Below are 14,987 nucleotides of genomic sequence, written 5' to 3' on the forward strand. Positions count from 1 at the left end.
AAAAGAAAGGCCATTCCATCAATCGGATGGATAGGGGAATTTAATCCTGTTTATGCATTCCCCCGGGAGGCTTCCCCTTTTGCGCTACGAGTGCGCAAAAAAAAAGTCGCCACCCCCCGAGAAAAACAAAGCAGATTGTGACGGACAGACTTTCTCTCCCTTTTTCTCCTTTAAACTCCCACCCAGACCTCAATATTTCAGGAATCTCCCTGAAACGCGCAGGGAATGTAAAGCCAGCATTTCTTTCTGGCAGTACCCGCGTTTCAGAAAGATTCCTGAAATATTTTTCATTTTAGGACCCTAAATTCCCCTTCCCCCCCGCTAAATAAATTAACATTGTGGAATGCTCAGATTACTGATGGGCCTTAACATACAGCAGCCACGACCGTGGCTGCTGTAATAACAAACACAGGGCTAAGACAAGACAGGAGGGACACTGAGAAAAGACAGGAGGAACACTGAACTTTGGATAACCCAATTGAAAGCTGCCATTTGTGGAGCAGTAACACAATAGAGATGGGAGCTGTTTGCCTGGCACTGCTTATCAGGAAAAAGCAGTGTGCAACATGTGACCCACCTACAGCTCTGGAACCCCACTGATATACAATCACTCAGCTGCAGGCCTCAATGTCCTCACCATACCAACTGCTGGAAATGTGGCACAAGCGCTTAGAAGGCCCACAATTTCACAGGGGAAATTCACACACCAAGTACTTACGAACCTTATGAGCAAGACGTGGGTTGCTCACTGTAAATAAATAATAAATAACCCATTTTCAAATGCATCTTTTTAGTTAAACCAGCACATTCAAAGCCACTACTCGTGCCACCTGTTCCCTACTATAATATCTCTCATACATTAACACAGTCTTGTAATCCCACAAAACCTAGTAGCCTTCAAATGGTTTTACTAGCCTGCTAAGAGGCAAGAACCCTGCATTTGTGATGGCTATGAAGGAAAGCTTCTTCCTCTTCGGCCTTAGCTAGACCTAAGGATTATCCCAGGCAAATGGAGGGGTCGTCCCTGCCTGCTCCCGGGATCCCCTGTGTGTCATTTGGATGCACAGGGATGACCCCGGGATGATCCTGGGATATAGACCTGGTCTAGCCATGGCCTTCCTCTACCAGCATGGAAATACAAGGCTGCACACTTAATAAAACCCATTGATTTAAATAGGCTCCAATTCAGAAATAAATGGAATCAGTCGACTAGAAGCATTAGGAATAAGTTGCTTCCAGCTAAATGGGAAGTAACCAGAACACTTGGTGACTCAATGGGAACCACAAGACAGGGAGTAGTTGCATTTAAATCATCCATGTGTCATGCTAGAAACTCCAGCTGAGTTAGTCCACCAAGGATTATTTCTTTGTCTAGCAAGTCTACAAGCTGGGCCACTCCTGTAGTTGGTGAGATTTATCATTTGTCCATGCAAAGGACCCCCATCTCAGCAGTGCCACTATGCTCGCTTTGCACAAGGCACCCAAAACATTCAGAGGCATGTGAGAGAGGTTGCCCAACCCCCTTTCCTCTTCTGTGTGGGGACGGACCACAACAGGTGTCTTTCCCAAGGCCCCCCAAAGTCCTGGAGTCAAGGGGCATCCACAAGAACACTCCAGCGGAGGACGCAGTCACAAAAACACAGATGAGGAGCATTAGCACATCCAGGAAAAGTTAGCTTCCCATGCGCAAGGAGTTATTTGTAAACAATGGGGAGCATTCAAACCTACAAACCCTCATCTGCAGTTTGAAGGGGTCAAACCCATGAAGGGGTACACCACATCTTCCTTTGCATTTTCAATTTGAGTTGAAACCCCACAATTACCAGAGATATAGAGCTTAAATGAGTGACAATGTTAGCACACGTTTATTCATTTGATTCGGAGCTGCCTTTCTACCAAGAAAAAAATGGCACTAGAGGTGGCTTACAATAATAATAATAACAACAACAATATACTTATTTATTACCCGCCTCTCCCTCTGGATCAACAGCAAACACAATATAATACATAAAATTAGTTAAAAGAGCATATAGAACCAATACAATATTAAAGTAACAACCACAGCATCTTAAAATTCTTAGGTTTAAACTTCATCTGGGTTGGCCTGCCGGAAGTGTTTAGGTTCACTTTACGGCTGTCTTAAACTCAGACAGAGCTTTAAGCTGACGAATCTCCTCCAGCAGGCCGTTCCACAGTCTGGGGGCGGCAGAAGAAAAGGTCCTCTGGGTAACAGTTGCCAGCCTGGTTGTGGCTGACTGGAGTAAACCCTTCCCAGAGGACCTGAGTGTGCAGGGAGAAGGCGATCCCGCAGGTAACCTAGACCCAAACCATGTAGGGCTTTAAAGGTAATAACCAACACTTTATACTTTGCCCAGAAACTAATTGGCAATCACAAATAAAACAAGATTAAAACAATAATAAAAGTAATAAAAGGTCAACAGAGAGGAAGTGAACCTAGCTTCCCTCAGCAGGGCATTCCACAGCATGGGTGAGGCCACTGAGAAGGCCCCCTTTGCATCGCCACCAAACACGCCTCTGAAAGCAGAGGAAGGGCCTCGTCCAAAGACCTGAAGACCCAGGCAGGCTTGCATGGGAAATAAGTCTGTCATTTAGCCTGGTAAAATGTCTTTGTTATTACATTTATAACCACTTTTACTCTCACAAGGAACTCAAGGAGGCATACATAATCCTCCATCTTATCCTCACAACCACCCTGTGAGGCAGGTTAGACTGAGGCCTTAGCTAGACCTAAGGTTTATCCCGGGGTCATCCCTGTTCATGTAAATGACACACAGGATATCCCGGAAGCAGGCAGGGATGACCCCGGGATAAACCTTAGGTTTAGCTAAGGCCTGAGAGTCAGTGATTAGCCCAAAGTCACCCAGTGAGCTTCACGGCTGAGTGGGGACAAGAACCCGGATCTCCTGAGTCCCTGTCCAATTTTCTAGCCACTATACCACACTGACTATTTAGAGGCTAGCACTTTTCATTCTGCCTGGAAACAGACTGGTAGCCAGAAGCTGTGGTAACAAGCGAGTCACGTGCTCCCTCTAATTAGCCCTGGTCAACAGTCTGGCCACAGCATTATGGACCAGCTGAAGTTTCTGAACAGTTTTTCAAAGGCAGCCCCAAGAAGAGTACTTTCCTGTAATCCAAACGGGACGTAACTAAGGCATATATGATCATGACCAGGTCAAACATCTCTAGGAACAAGTGCAGTTGGAACCCTAGTCTCAGCTGCACAAATGCTTTTCTGGCCACTGCCAAAACCCAGGCATTCAGTTTCAAGGCTGAGTACAGCCAAACTGTGAGCCTGAGTCTTCAGCAAGAGTGTAACACAGGTGGAATCCCTATTTCTTAATCAGCCTTTGACTAACCAGTAGCACCTCTTGACATGTCTGGATTCAGCTTCAATTTGTTTGCCCTCATCCAATCCATTAAGGACAACAGACACTGGTTTAGAACTAGAACAGCTTTCTTGGATTCCAATAGAGAGAGATGGGTGTTATCAACATACTGGTGGCACTGAACCCCATAACATTGGACAATCTCTCCCGTTGGTTTCATGTATATTTTAAATAGCATGGGAGATAAAATAGAGGGACATGGCGTCAAACAGGAATCGCCTAGCACCATCTTCTGAGATCGTTCATCAAAGACCAGAGCCACTGTATAAGTACCTTCACGTCGCCTCTCAGACAGAAGCTCCCGAAGGATAAAATGGTCGATGGTATTGAAAGCCATCAAAAGGTCCAGCAGAAACAATAGGGACACAGTCCTGCCATCCAGTTCCTGGAGTAAATCGTCCACCAAGGTGACCAAAGCAGTCTGTGTCCCATAACTAGGCCTGAAGCTGGATTGAAATGGATCTAGATAACCTGTATCATGTAGAAATCCCTGAAGCTGAGAAGCCACAGCAAGCTGAGCCCCTTGCTCAAGAATGGAATACTAGAGACTGCCGGAAATTATCCAATACAGTGCGGTCACGTTTTTTAAAAAAACACAAGCAAAAATAAGGTCTTACCACTGTCTTTTTTAAGGCTAGATGGAATCACACATTATGGTAAAGAGGCATTAACTACTACCTTTACCTACTTAGACGAGGAAGAGAAAGGTTCCGCAAATGGTTCCACAAAAGGTGGTAGGCCTCGCTTCTCCAAGGAAACTCTAACTGTACAAACTGAAAAATATCCATTGTAATTCAACAAGCAGGGGCCAAAGTTACACCCACCAGACTTGTATCCAAGTCAACATGGATTCAATCAATTTTATCTGTCAAGTGTTGCACAAATTGGTCACAGCAGACCAGCAAGTGTTCCAACTTTTCTTCCTGCGGTCCAGAGTGTAAAAGGCCTCTGCCCATCCCCAAAAGCTCCATTTTCGTATGAGATGGCAAAATCCTCTTTATCACTCAACAGGATGGTATGGACAGCCAAACTCACCCCAGGTATCTTGGTAATCTATAGCAGTTTATAGCCAAGATCTTGTTTTATACTACTACAGAAATCAGCTCTTTTATTCTTCCCACCTTTTGAGATGGATCGTGGCAATTTTAACACAAAGTTTTGCAACATTATGCAGTTAAGTTTAGGGTTGAAAATGAAAACATCAGGGGACTTAGGTTGGATGGTTTAGGGTGCAATCCTATGCACACTAACCTGGGAGTGAGTCCCATTGGACTCAATGGGGCTTATGAACAGACATGTCTGTTCATAAACTGTTAATTTTGAGACTACTACTGTAGGAATAACCATACTCTTATGAGCATCCTCCTTTGAGTTGTTATCAGACGCAAAGTGCCTCACCTGCATACCACTAATATACTTCCCCTAATTTATATATATATAAAAAAGATTAAGGATTGCATCTAAAGCTTTCACTTGAAACCAATCAAATGACGAAGCAGTTCAAAACGCCAAGGATGAGACAGGGTGGGGCACGTAAGTAAGAACTTTCCAACTAAATGAGTTACACAAACACCTTTGTGAGAAGACAGGAAGTTATCCCCCAGGAAAAGGTGAAACAGGGTTTGGGTTTTATGGAAGGGTGGGGAATATAAGAAAAAAATGTCAATACAACTTAAAGTTCCATTTGGCAAAGTTAGATGGCATTTCAGGGGAAAAATAAAATATGAGTGTTTTTCTTAAAAAAGTTCACAATGCAATGAACATCCGATAAACAAGAGCATTCCTAAAATAGAATTTCTGGTGGGTGAGGAGGGAGTTGACAAGTTTCAGCTTTATTTTCGACAGTATAAGCATTTATGTGCAAAGTAGGCAATTGGGAGTACATTATTATTTTTTTAATATGAAATTAAAGGGAAACAAAGCGACTCGACTCACAAGTACCTCCAACAGTTACCACAGTCCTAAATGTTCCTCCCTCCCGACCCATCCCTGGAAATGCTAAATGTTGTAGTTAACTTCCAGAACTCAAAAGGCAGAGAGGATCGGGGCTCTCGGCACAAGTAAACTTCTGACACCGACGTCGTCTGAAGGGCCTTACAGATCGGTATTCGTTTGCCTATTCTGAGCAACCAAATCCCAATGGGAAAAAGCACACACAATAGAAAGCTTCGCCCGGCCACGGGAGAACAAGGCAGAAAGGACGGGCCTCCGAAGTAATAGATCGCGGAATGATCAACTTTAATTCCCCACCCCCCCACACACAAAAAAAACCGAGTGGGTAATGAAAGGCTTGGGGAAGGAGGAGGAGGTGGGATTAAAAGGCAGGAGCAAAATTCAAAGCAGATCCGCTCCGAGTACAGGAAACCAGACTTACCCAAGAGCGCCTCGATGGAACCTCCAAGTTTCCACCAAGTTGGGGGAAAGAACCCAGAAGCTGCGCTTTCGATATTTCAGTTTCTTTCCTGCTTTAAGAATTCCATGAGATCCGCGTTCTCCTAACGCACAAATGAAGGCACACGACCCAGGCGCGGAACGGCGGGGGCCCCTCTGTGCTGTGAGTGTGTCGCTCCGTACCGTACTCTGTTCTCCGCAGGACAGGAAATCTCATGTGCAAACTCGCCCCGCCTGTTTTACAAACAGCGTTGGTTTGCATAGAAAGGGGGAAGTGCCGGGCAAGGCAACATTTCGCTTCCTTCCCGTCCCGTGTAACACCGACGCGATCAGCCTCTCCAAAAGGAAACTTTCTAACGGTGTCGACAGATCTAGTGTGGAAAATCATGATACACTGTAGGTCTATTGAACAAGAAGTAATAATCAGTAAAATCTACCGAACAAAAAATAATAATCAGTAAATCTGCCAAACAAAAAATAATAATCAATAAAATCTACTGAACAAAAAAGAATAATCAGTAAAATCTACCAAACAAAAAAGAATAATCAGTAAATCTGCCAAACAAAAAATAATAATCAATAAAATCTACTGAACAAAAAATAATAATCAGTAAAATCTACCAAACAAAAAATAATGATCAGTATATCTGAAAAATGCCCTCAAATGTTGCAATATTTGGCTTTATACATGAGTGTAAAATACTGATATTCGGTGCATATAATACTGCCCGTTAGCTGAGGGTCATATTTATTTATTTATATTTATTTATTACATTTATATACCGCCCCCATAGCCGAAGCTCTCTGGGCGGTTTACAAAGGTTAAAAACAGTGAACATTAAAAACAAATATACAAAAAAATTAAACCATCAAAAGTGTAAAAACAACAATATCCATTTAAAACAACTATTCTGGGGTCAGTTAAAAACTCAGCTTATGTTGTTAACGGCCTGGGAGAAAAGTCTTGACCTGGCGCCGAAAAGACAGCAATGTTGGCGCCAGGCGAGCCTCGTCGGGGAGATCATTCCATAATTGGGGGGCCACCACTGAGAAGGCCCTCTCCCTTGTTGCCATCCTCCGAGCTTCCGTTGGAGTAGGCACTCGGAGGAGGACCTTAGATGTTGAGTGTACTGTATGGGTAGGTTCATGTCGGGAGAGGCATTGTGGTCCCAAGCTGTGTAAGGCTTTATGGGTTGAAACCAGCACTTTGAATTGGACTCGGAAACATATAGGCAGCCAATGCAAGCAGGGCAGAATTGGTCTTATATGTTTGGACCTTCTGGTTCCGGTTATCAATCTGGCCACTACATTTTGCACAAGCTGCAGCTTCCGAACCATCTTCAAAGGCAGCCCCATGTAGAGGGCATTGCAGTAATCTAATTTGGAGGTTACCAGAGCATGGACAACTGAAGCTAGGTTATCCCTGTCCAGATAGGGGTGTAGCTGGGCCACCAACCAAAGTTGGTAGAAGGCACTCCGTGCCACCAAGGCCATTGTGTAAAGGTAAAAGAAAGATAAATATCCCACAATAAATTAGGGAGAAACCTTTGCACAAGCCAGAGGCCTTCAATCAGTCTGCTTAATGAAGTCAGAAGCAGGATGAGGACAGAATGTCAGATGGCCTGGAAATGTGAAGGTTCCTTTGCAGTCATCTTTGGGATGGTCTGCTCAGCTTCTTTTGCTAAAGTAACCCTTCCTTGTATTGCATTTGCCTGCAGATGGTAAGGAAGCCTTTTCAGACGGCTTCTTGGAGGACTTAGAAAGCCTTTTCTAAGTCCAGGCCTATCATTGGCTTCAGCGATTGGGTGGTATAGAAATGCAATCAATCAATCAATCAATCAATCTCAGAGTGCCTTAACTAGGAAGAGCTTTTCAGGGTTCCTAAGGGCAGTTAACAGGAGAAACCTGAAACTATCAACCTGGCAGAGCCCTATTTGAATGTCTGCAAGCCCTCCTCTATGCAGACATCTCCATATTAAAGTCAGACTCCCTGCTCCTATTCTCACATGCATACACTTGCTTTTTTTTGTAATATCAGTCCTATTCCAATAATCTAGAGATCTCAACAGTTTGCACACTGGGGATTGACTTCTGAGTTGGCCTAATAAAGGTAGTGCACTTGTATGGATTTTGGTATTTTTCTTATGGCCAACTCAGCTAGCTTTGCTTTTTTATCTCCTTCAGCTACTCTGTCCCTCTCCTGTCCAATGGTGCTGTGGGTGTGGGTGTGATGGAAAGTGAGAAGAAAGCACAAACCCCAAAATTTGGTATCCCACCCAAAACCTATGCCGAAGTTTTGCACTGTTTTGTGCCACAAACTCTGCATTTTGTGTAGGGTGACCATATGAAAAGGAGGACAGGGCTCCTGTATCTTTAACTGTTGTGATGAAGAGGAAATTTCACCAGGTTCCCCATATATACAAATGACAACGGCTGAAATTTCCTTTTCAGTGCAACTGTTAAAGATACAGGAACCTTGTCCTCCTTTTCATATGGTAACCCTAGTTTTGTGCCACCACCCGGATGCGTGTAACTGATGCCTCTAGTGTGGGGCCCCTGCTGAAAACCCCAAACCCAACATTGACACATCTCCTCAAAACTGATGCCAAGGTTTTGTGCCTCTTAGCACAGAATGACATATCCAGTGGGGTTGACCTGGGGGGTTTGAACCTGGGTCTCCAGTCCCAGTCCAATATTGTGACAACTACTGCAGGATAGACAAACCTGGTGCCCTTCAGGTATTCTGGACTATCAGGTCTCATCAGCAGAGCCAGTGGTCAAGGATGATGGGAGTTACAGTCCAAAACATCATCTAAACCTGCAACTAGGGCCCTTTCTACACCTAAGGATCATTCCAGGAAAATGGAGGGATCGTCCCTGCCTGCCCCTGGGATCCCCTGTATGTCATTTGCATGCACAGGGATGATCCCGGGACGATCCCAGGATAAATGGCTGGTGTAGACATGCCCTGAGAAAGAGCAGATGTGCTCCACCCTGTTCTGCAATCATGAGTAGGTCACACAGGGCTGATGGTTCCTCTTTCTTGGACCACAGAACGGAACCGCAAGGGCATGAACTCTGGGTCCAGCCAAATAACAGCAAGAAAAGGGCTGTGGGTGGGGTGAAACATGGCCTTCCCTAGTACTTGCTCATTCTCCAGCCCTCTCCTGGTTCCACAGGTTCTGTGCATTGCAGAGCAGCCCGGCCCTTCTGAAGGGATGGAAAGGCTGGATGGAGGAGGAGAAATACTGCTATATTAGAGATGTGAAGGCCTGTGGGGTGGGGTGGGGGACAGTATGAAAAAGGGAGGGGGACAATTTTTCCCCTCAGGGGTTTTTAGAATTAGGGGAATTCCCCCCATTTTTCTCTCACACCTTCACATCTCTATGCTATACCCCGTCTGCTCCTTTCAGCCATTCCAATATTTTAATTTTCACTTCCTGAATGATCTGGGTGAAAAATGGACAGGTGGAGTGACACAGCATGTATGTCCTCCCACAAAGTTCACTTCCCCTAGCTCCAGCTTTCAGCCCAGAGAGGTTAGTGCCCAGCTTTGTGCTTCACCATCAGTGTACTTATCCACCTGCAAGGCATCTAAGAGCTCATTCGTGCGCATGGCTTTCCACTGCCAGGGTTCCTTGGCAGCAGGAAGGAGGTGCTCATGGACAGCTCTTGACAACTTGGGAGGGGTTGGAAGCAGGGGGGGGCCTGTCCTGAACCCCAAGTATTTTACAATGTAGCAAGGGTATCTACCTTTGATAGAGATCTCCCCCTTCTATATTATCTCCAGGTGGATCCATATGACATATCCCTTTTATTAACATTGTGAATGATAAATCACACTTTAAAATGGCATGCATTGTTCCGCTCTAAAAGACATCCTCTTCTGCCTTAACTCATGCTACAAAAAAACCCCAGTCCAAATCAGTCTGACAGTGCAATGCTATTCACATCCACTGATATGTCAGCTCAAGTGTGTACAATAAGATTTCCTTCCAGGTAAATGTGCATAGGATTGGAGCCATTTATTTATTTATTTATTTATTTATTTATTTATTTATTTATTACATTTTTATACCGCACAATAGCCAAAGCTCTCTGGGCAGTTCACAAAGCTCTCTGGACTTTGCAATGTTCAAATATCTGTCCTTAACATTCCCTCATTCTAGGTGGGGAAGAACATCGTCGTCGTCATCATCATCATCATCATCATCATCATCATTATTTCTTACCCACCTCTCCCTCTGGATCGAGGCGGGGAACAACATAGAATGCAAAAATATTATAAAATACATAAAACTGATTAAAACATCTAAAACTAATACATTATTAAAATAACAGGCAGACATCTTAAAATCCGACTGGGTAGGCCTGCCAGAAGAGATCAGTCTTTATAGCTTTTTTATATTCAGAACGGCTGTTGAGTTGGCAAATCTCTCCCGGAAGGCCATTCCAGGTCTGGGAGCGGCAGAAGAGAAGGTCCTCTGGGTAATACCCGTCAGCCTAGTTTTGGTTGACTGAAGTAGATTCTTCCCAGAGGACCTGAGTGTGCAGGGCGGATTGTACGGGAGAAGGCAATCCCGCAGGTAACCTGGACCCAAACCATGTACATCTCTTGAAACCCCAGCCACCGCTTTTCTGCTGAATGCTGTCACCAGAACATTGCTATTTTTCAGGGTAGAAGCAGCAGATGGAAGAAGGGGTGCATAGCCCTATCCTTAATTGTTTTTCCCCTGCCCCAAATCCTTCCTGCCCCATGTTTTCCCCAGCAGGGATTACAGGCCCACCATATCACGATTTACGGCCTGAGTTCGATCCCAGCGGAAGCTGGTTCTCAGGCAGCCGGTTCGGGTCAACTCAGCCTTCCATCCTTCCGAGGTCAGTAAAATGAGTACCCAGCTAGCTGGGGTAAAGGTCACCACGACTGGGGAAGGCAATGGCAAACCACCCCGCTACAAAGTGTGCCAAGAAAACATCAGTGAAAGCAGGCGTCCTTCTAGGAGTCAGCAATGACTCAAATGCTTGCACGAGAGGTTCCTTTCTTTTTCTTTGTCCCTTGGGCCACCTCCTGTTTTCAACTGGCCCTACTCTTATGCCTCTAAAAAGAGCCTGATATGCAGAGATTTGGCATGTCCAGCTTTTCCTGACATGGAGATAAGGAATGAGGAAATATTCCTCTTGGTACATTTTGTCATCTCAGGATGCTGTTCAAAAGCACTGGAGCAGATGCAGTAAAACATAAAAAAGAAGAAGAAAAAGTAGGGGGATTTCTGAAGAACTCAGCCAATGTTAGGACTGGCCTATTCCTCTTTGAAATTAAAAAAAAAAAATCACATGCATCTCTCCACATGCAATCTGTAGCTTATTTCTCTCCCTGTCACCTTTTTACCTCACTGTTTCTCTTCCTCTCTATCCCTGTGCTTTGCTATTCCCCTCACCCCCAATCCTTTAGCTTTGCTATTTCGCCCTGGTCCCCAACACTTCTTTTGCCTAGCCAGGCCCCCCACAGCTATTATGTGATTATCCACATCCTCCCTGGGAGCAATTTTGTGGTGGCGCCCGCAGCAGTTCCTCAAATTCCATAAAGGTTGGGGACACACACACACCCCCGCCATGTGCCATTTTCCCACTACAACTCTTCCTCTTCCATTTTTTTTCCCTGTCAATGTGTGTTGGCGAGGTAAAACACTTGTAGTACTCTGAGTAGGGAGTACCAAGACACATAGGACCAGTGAAAAATACTACAATATCCAGGATGGGCTGTACAAAGTTGTGGCAAAATTAGCCAGACAATTCTTAATATTTAATAGCCTAAACAGCACAAATACAGATTGGGAGTAAACATTAAACATAGTGAGAATCTTAGATTCTTTCCCCTCCCTGTTTCTTTGTTATTGTGATTTTAGAATGTGAGCCATAAGGCAGGATGTTTTGTATTCTGTTTTATTTTGTTCTGTACAGCACCATGGACACTGATGGCACTATATAAATAAATAAATAAATAATAATAATAATTGTACAAAAGTCCATTTTACTCTACAAATGCAAGCCAATGTGCAGAATAAAATGACAACTCCAGATTATATGGATCGTTTCGATACTTCATCAGTCAAACTCTGCATGGTGACACTTGGAAATTTCAATAACTGTAGTGCTCTTCTGTCTCACTATACGTTGCAAGTAAGCTACCAGCACAAAGGTGACAATAATGAATAAAGGTAACTGTTCCTGTACAACTTACTGGAAAATTTCTTAATGTCGTTTAATAAGGTAATCTGAACATGGTACCTTCCTATATCAGGCCTTTATATCTTTTAATTCCTTAGAAAATGCCTCCAGCATGTTCTGCAGGACCTCACCCATAACAACATTTAAAAGGTGAGAGAAAATGCCTAAAAATTGAACCCATATTGGTAATCAATTGAATAGGGGGAGTGTCTGGGAGGTGATTTGGAGGGGGGAAGGTTAAGCAGCCTTTTGCTGCTTCTCTGCACCAAATCTTCTGAAAGCGTTTTCCCCTAGAAGCCAAATGCTGTTGGGTTTAAAGGCAGTACACAAGCTTGTACATATAACAGATCCAGATCCACAACACCAAAGAGGATTGGAAAAAAAAAAGCCACAGAAGCACAAGTGTTGATGACCAGCAGAGGTCACTGCCGTAACATAACTGCTATTACTATAAAAGAAGATCAGCCACTGGCACTATTTTGAGCAGAATCAAAGAGGGCTTTTCAAAATGTTACTGACCAAATCCGTAGTTTGACGCGTCTGACAAATTACTCAATTGAAATGCAATCTTCAGCTCAGTTTATTTCATCACCACTCTGATGACTTTGCTTTTGTTTCTGGTTTTGTATTACAGAAGTTACATCAATTAAAGGCACAATGCTATGCATGTTTAAACAGATAAAGAAGTCCTACATCTCCCAGCATTCCTGAGCCAGCCATGCTGTCTGGAGAATTCTGGGAATTGTAGGACTCCTCCTCTCTCCATCTAAGCATGTATAGTGTTGTGCCTTATTCCGAATTTTCAGCCACCAAATAAACTACCAAAAAGTCAAGGCAAACTCTTCAGTAAAATCCTGCAAATGTAACCGTGTTTAGCCAGAAAAAAAGTTGGTCAAACCACCATATGTACTTTTCAGCAGAACTGGAACTTTACCGGTGAAGTCAAAATCCCCTTTGTTCAGTCTAAACTTCTTAATAGCCTTAAATGTTTTTTTGCATCTGAGGGGTGGGAAAACACAGACACATACCTCTTCTAAGGAGCTTTGGGAAAAAATGACATCCCACTAGGAAATCAGGAAGATGGTGTCCCATGTGGTATCTGCGCATGCTTTATATTATGGTAGGGCCAGCTGTAGGGTGGGCATATGGAAAGGAGGATAGGGCTCCTGTATCTTTAACAGTTCTATTGAAAAGGGAATTTCAGCAGGTGTCATTTGTATATATGGGGAACCTGGGGAAATTCCCTCTTCATCACAACAGTTAAAGCTGCAGGTGCCCTGCCCTCTTTTAAATCTGGTCACTCGAGCATAGCTCCTGCACCTTTAACTGTTGTGATGAAGAGGAAATTTCACCAGGTTCCCCATATATACAAGTGACACCTGCTGAAATTCCCTTTTCTATGCAACTAATAAAGATACAGGAGCCCTGTCCTCCTTTTCATATGGTCACCCTATGTCTACAACTGTTAGAATCATAGAATCATAGAATAGCAGAGTTGGAAGGGGCCTACAAGGCCATTGAGTCCAACCCCCTGCTCAATGCAGGAATACACCCTAAAGCATCCCTGACAGGTGGTTGTCCAGCTGCCTCTTGAAGGCCTCTAGTGTGGGAGAGCCCACAACCTCCCTAGGTAGCTGATTCCACCGTCGCACTGCTCTAACAGTCAGGACGTTTTTCCTGATGTCCAGCCGGAATCTGGCTTCCTTTCACTTGAGCCTGTTATTCCGTGTCCTGCACTCTGGGAGGATCGAGAAGAGATCCTGGCCCTCCTCTGTGTGACAACCTTTTAAGTATTTGAAGAGTGCTATCATGTCTCCCCTCTATCTTCTCTTCTCAAGGCTAAACATGCCCAGTTCTTTCAGTCTCTCTTCATAGGGCTTTGTTTCTAGACCTCTGATCATCCTGGTTGCCCTCTTCTGAACATGCTCCAACTTGTCTGGAGCGTGTCAACTTGGATATTCCCTTGGTTTATGGGAATACCTATGTTTGAGAATCCACTGCCCTACAGTTCCTAGGCCCTACAGTCTTAACACCAGTAGTGTAGTGGTAATTTTTGAGGTGGAGGTGCTTATCATGACACTCTCCATAGGACACCCTTCCCCCAAGGACAATCCAAAAATGCAGGCAGTTGACTTGATCCGTATCAACAAACCAGTTCTAGCAGCCTTTCTCATCTCCACCAGAAGCAGGGCTTTTGTAAAACTAATAGTTCTTAATTGCCCATTCAAGATACTTCAAAATATGTTGCTTTTCGACAGCCCTCTGCCCCCAACTATGTAAGGATTGCAGCTAAGCTCAAAGGGAACAGAGGATTCTGAGGGGGGTGGCAGATGATGTCAGAGTCCCTGCTAATAAAAAAAAGTGTCACCGCTGCATCCCCATGAGCCCTGGGCTCCACTCCACCACTGTTTGTACCTTTTCCTCCTGATTTTTCTTCCTGTTTACATCCCAAAACCTTCAACCGTGCCCTACATCAGGGCTGCCCAGTGCAATGGCCACAGCGGCCTCCAACATCACTTATGAAGCTCTCCTCTCTCTCCCCCCTTCAAAAATTATTTTTAATATAAAACTTGAGAAAAAAAATAGGACGCCAGGTGCTCCTTCCTGATGCTGACCCAGCTGCACAGTGGGCAGGAAGAACAAAACAGAGTTGCTTCCCTATCTTCTTCCATCCCCACAGACTGTTCCCCTTTGCACCCGCTCTCTCTTCCCACCTTGCTCTTCCTCTCCAGCCAGCCCCTTCCCTCACTATTTCTCTCCCTCCCCTGGCCCTAGCCTTCCTAGCCCCCAAGCCTTGTTCTTTCTCTCCCACTCGCCCCTTTATCTTGCTGCTTCTTTCCTTGCCTTGCTCTTTCTCTCGCTGTTTCTCTCTCCCCTCTTCGCCCGTAGCCTCACTAGGCCTCCCACTGCCTCTCCTTTGACTAGCCAGATCCCCACAGCGGCCATTATGTGACTAGCCAC

General features: G+C 44.5%; 1 protein-coding gene across 1 annotated transcript in view; it reads right to left on the reverse strand.

Moving 5' to 3' along the window:
• The window catches only part of TSPAN14 (tetraspanin 14), a 61,908-nt gene extending 55,913 nt beyond the window's left edge, over positions 1–5,995 (reverse strand). The window contains exon 1 of the mRNA XM_063133142.1: positions 5,782–5,995. The gene's annotated coding sequence lies outside the window, so the exon portion shown is untranslated. The remainder of the gene's footprint in view (positions 1–5,781) is intronic.
• Positions 5,996–14,987: the final 8,992 nt, after the last annotated feature.

This window comes from Elgaria multicarinata, chromosome 8, assembly GCF_023053635.1.
Source record: "Elgaria multicarinata webbii isolate HBS135686 ecotype San Diego chromosome 8, rElgMul1.1.pri, whole genome shotgun sequence".
Taxonomy (NCBI): domain Eukaryota; kingdom Metazoa; phylum Chordata; class Lepidosauria; order Squamata; family Anguidae; genus Elgaria; species Elgaria multicarinata.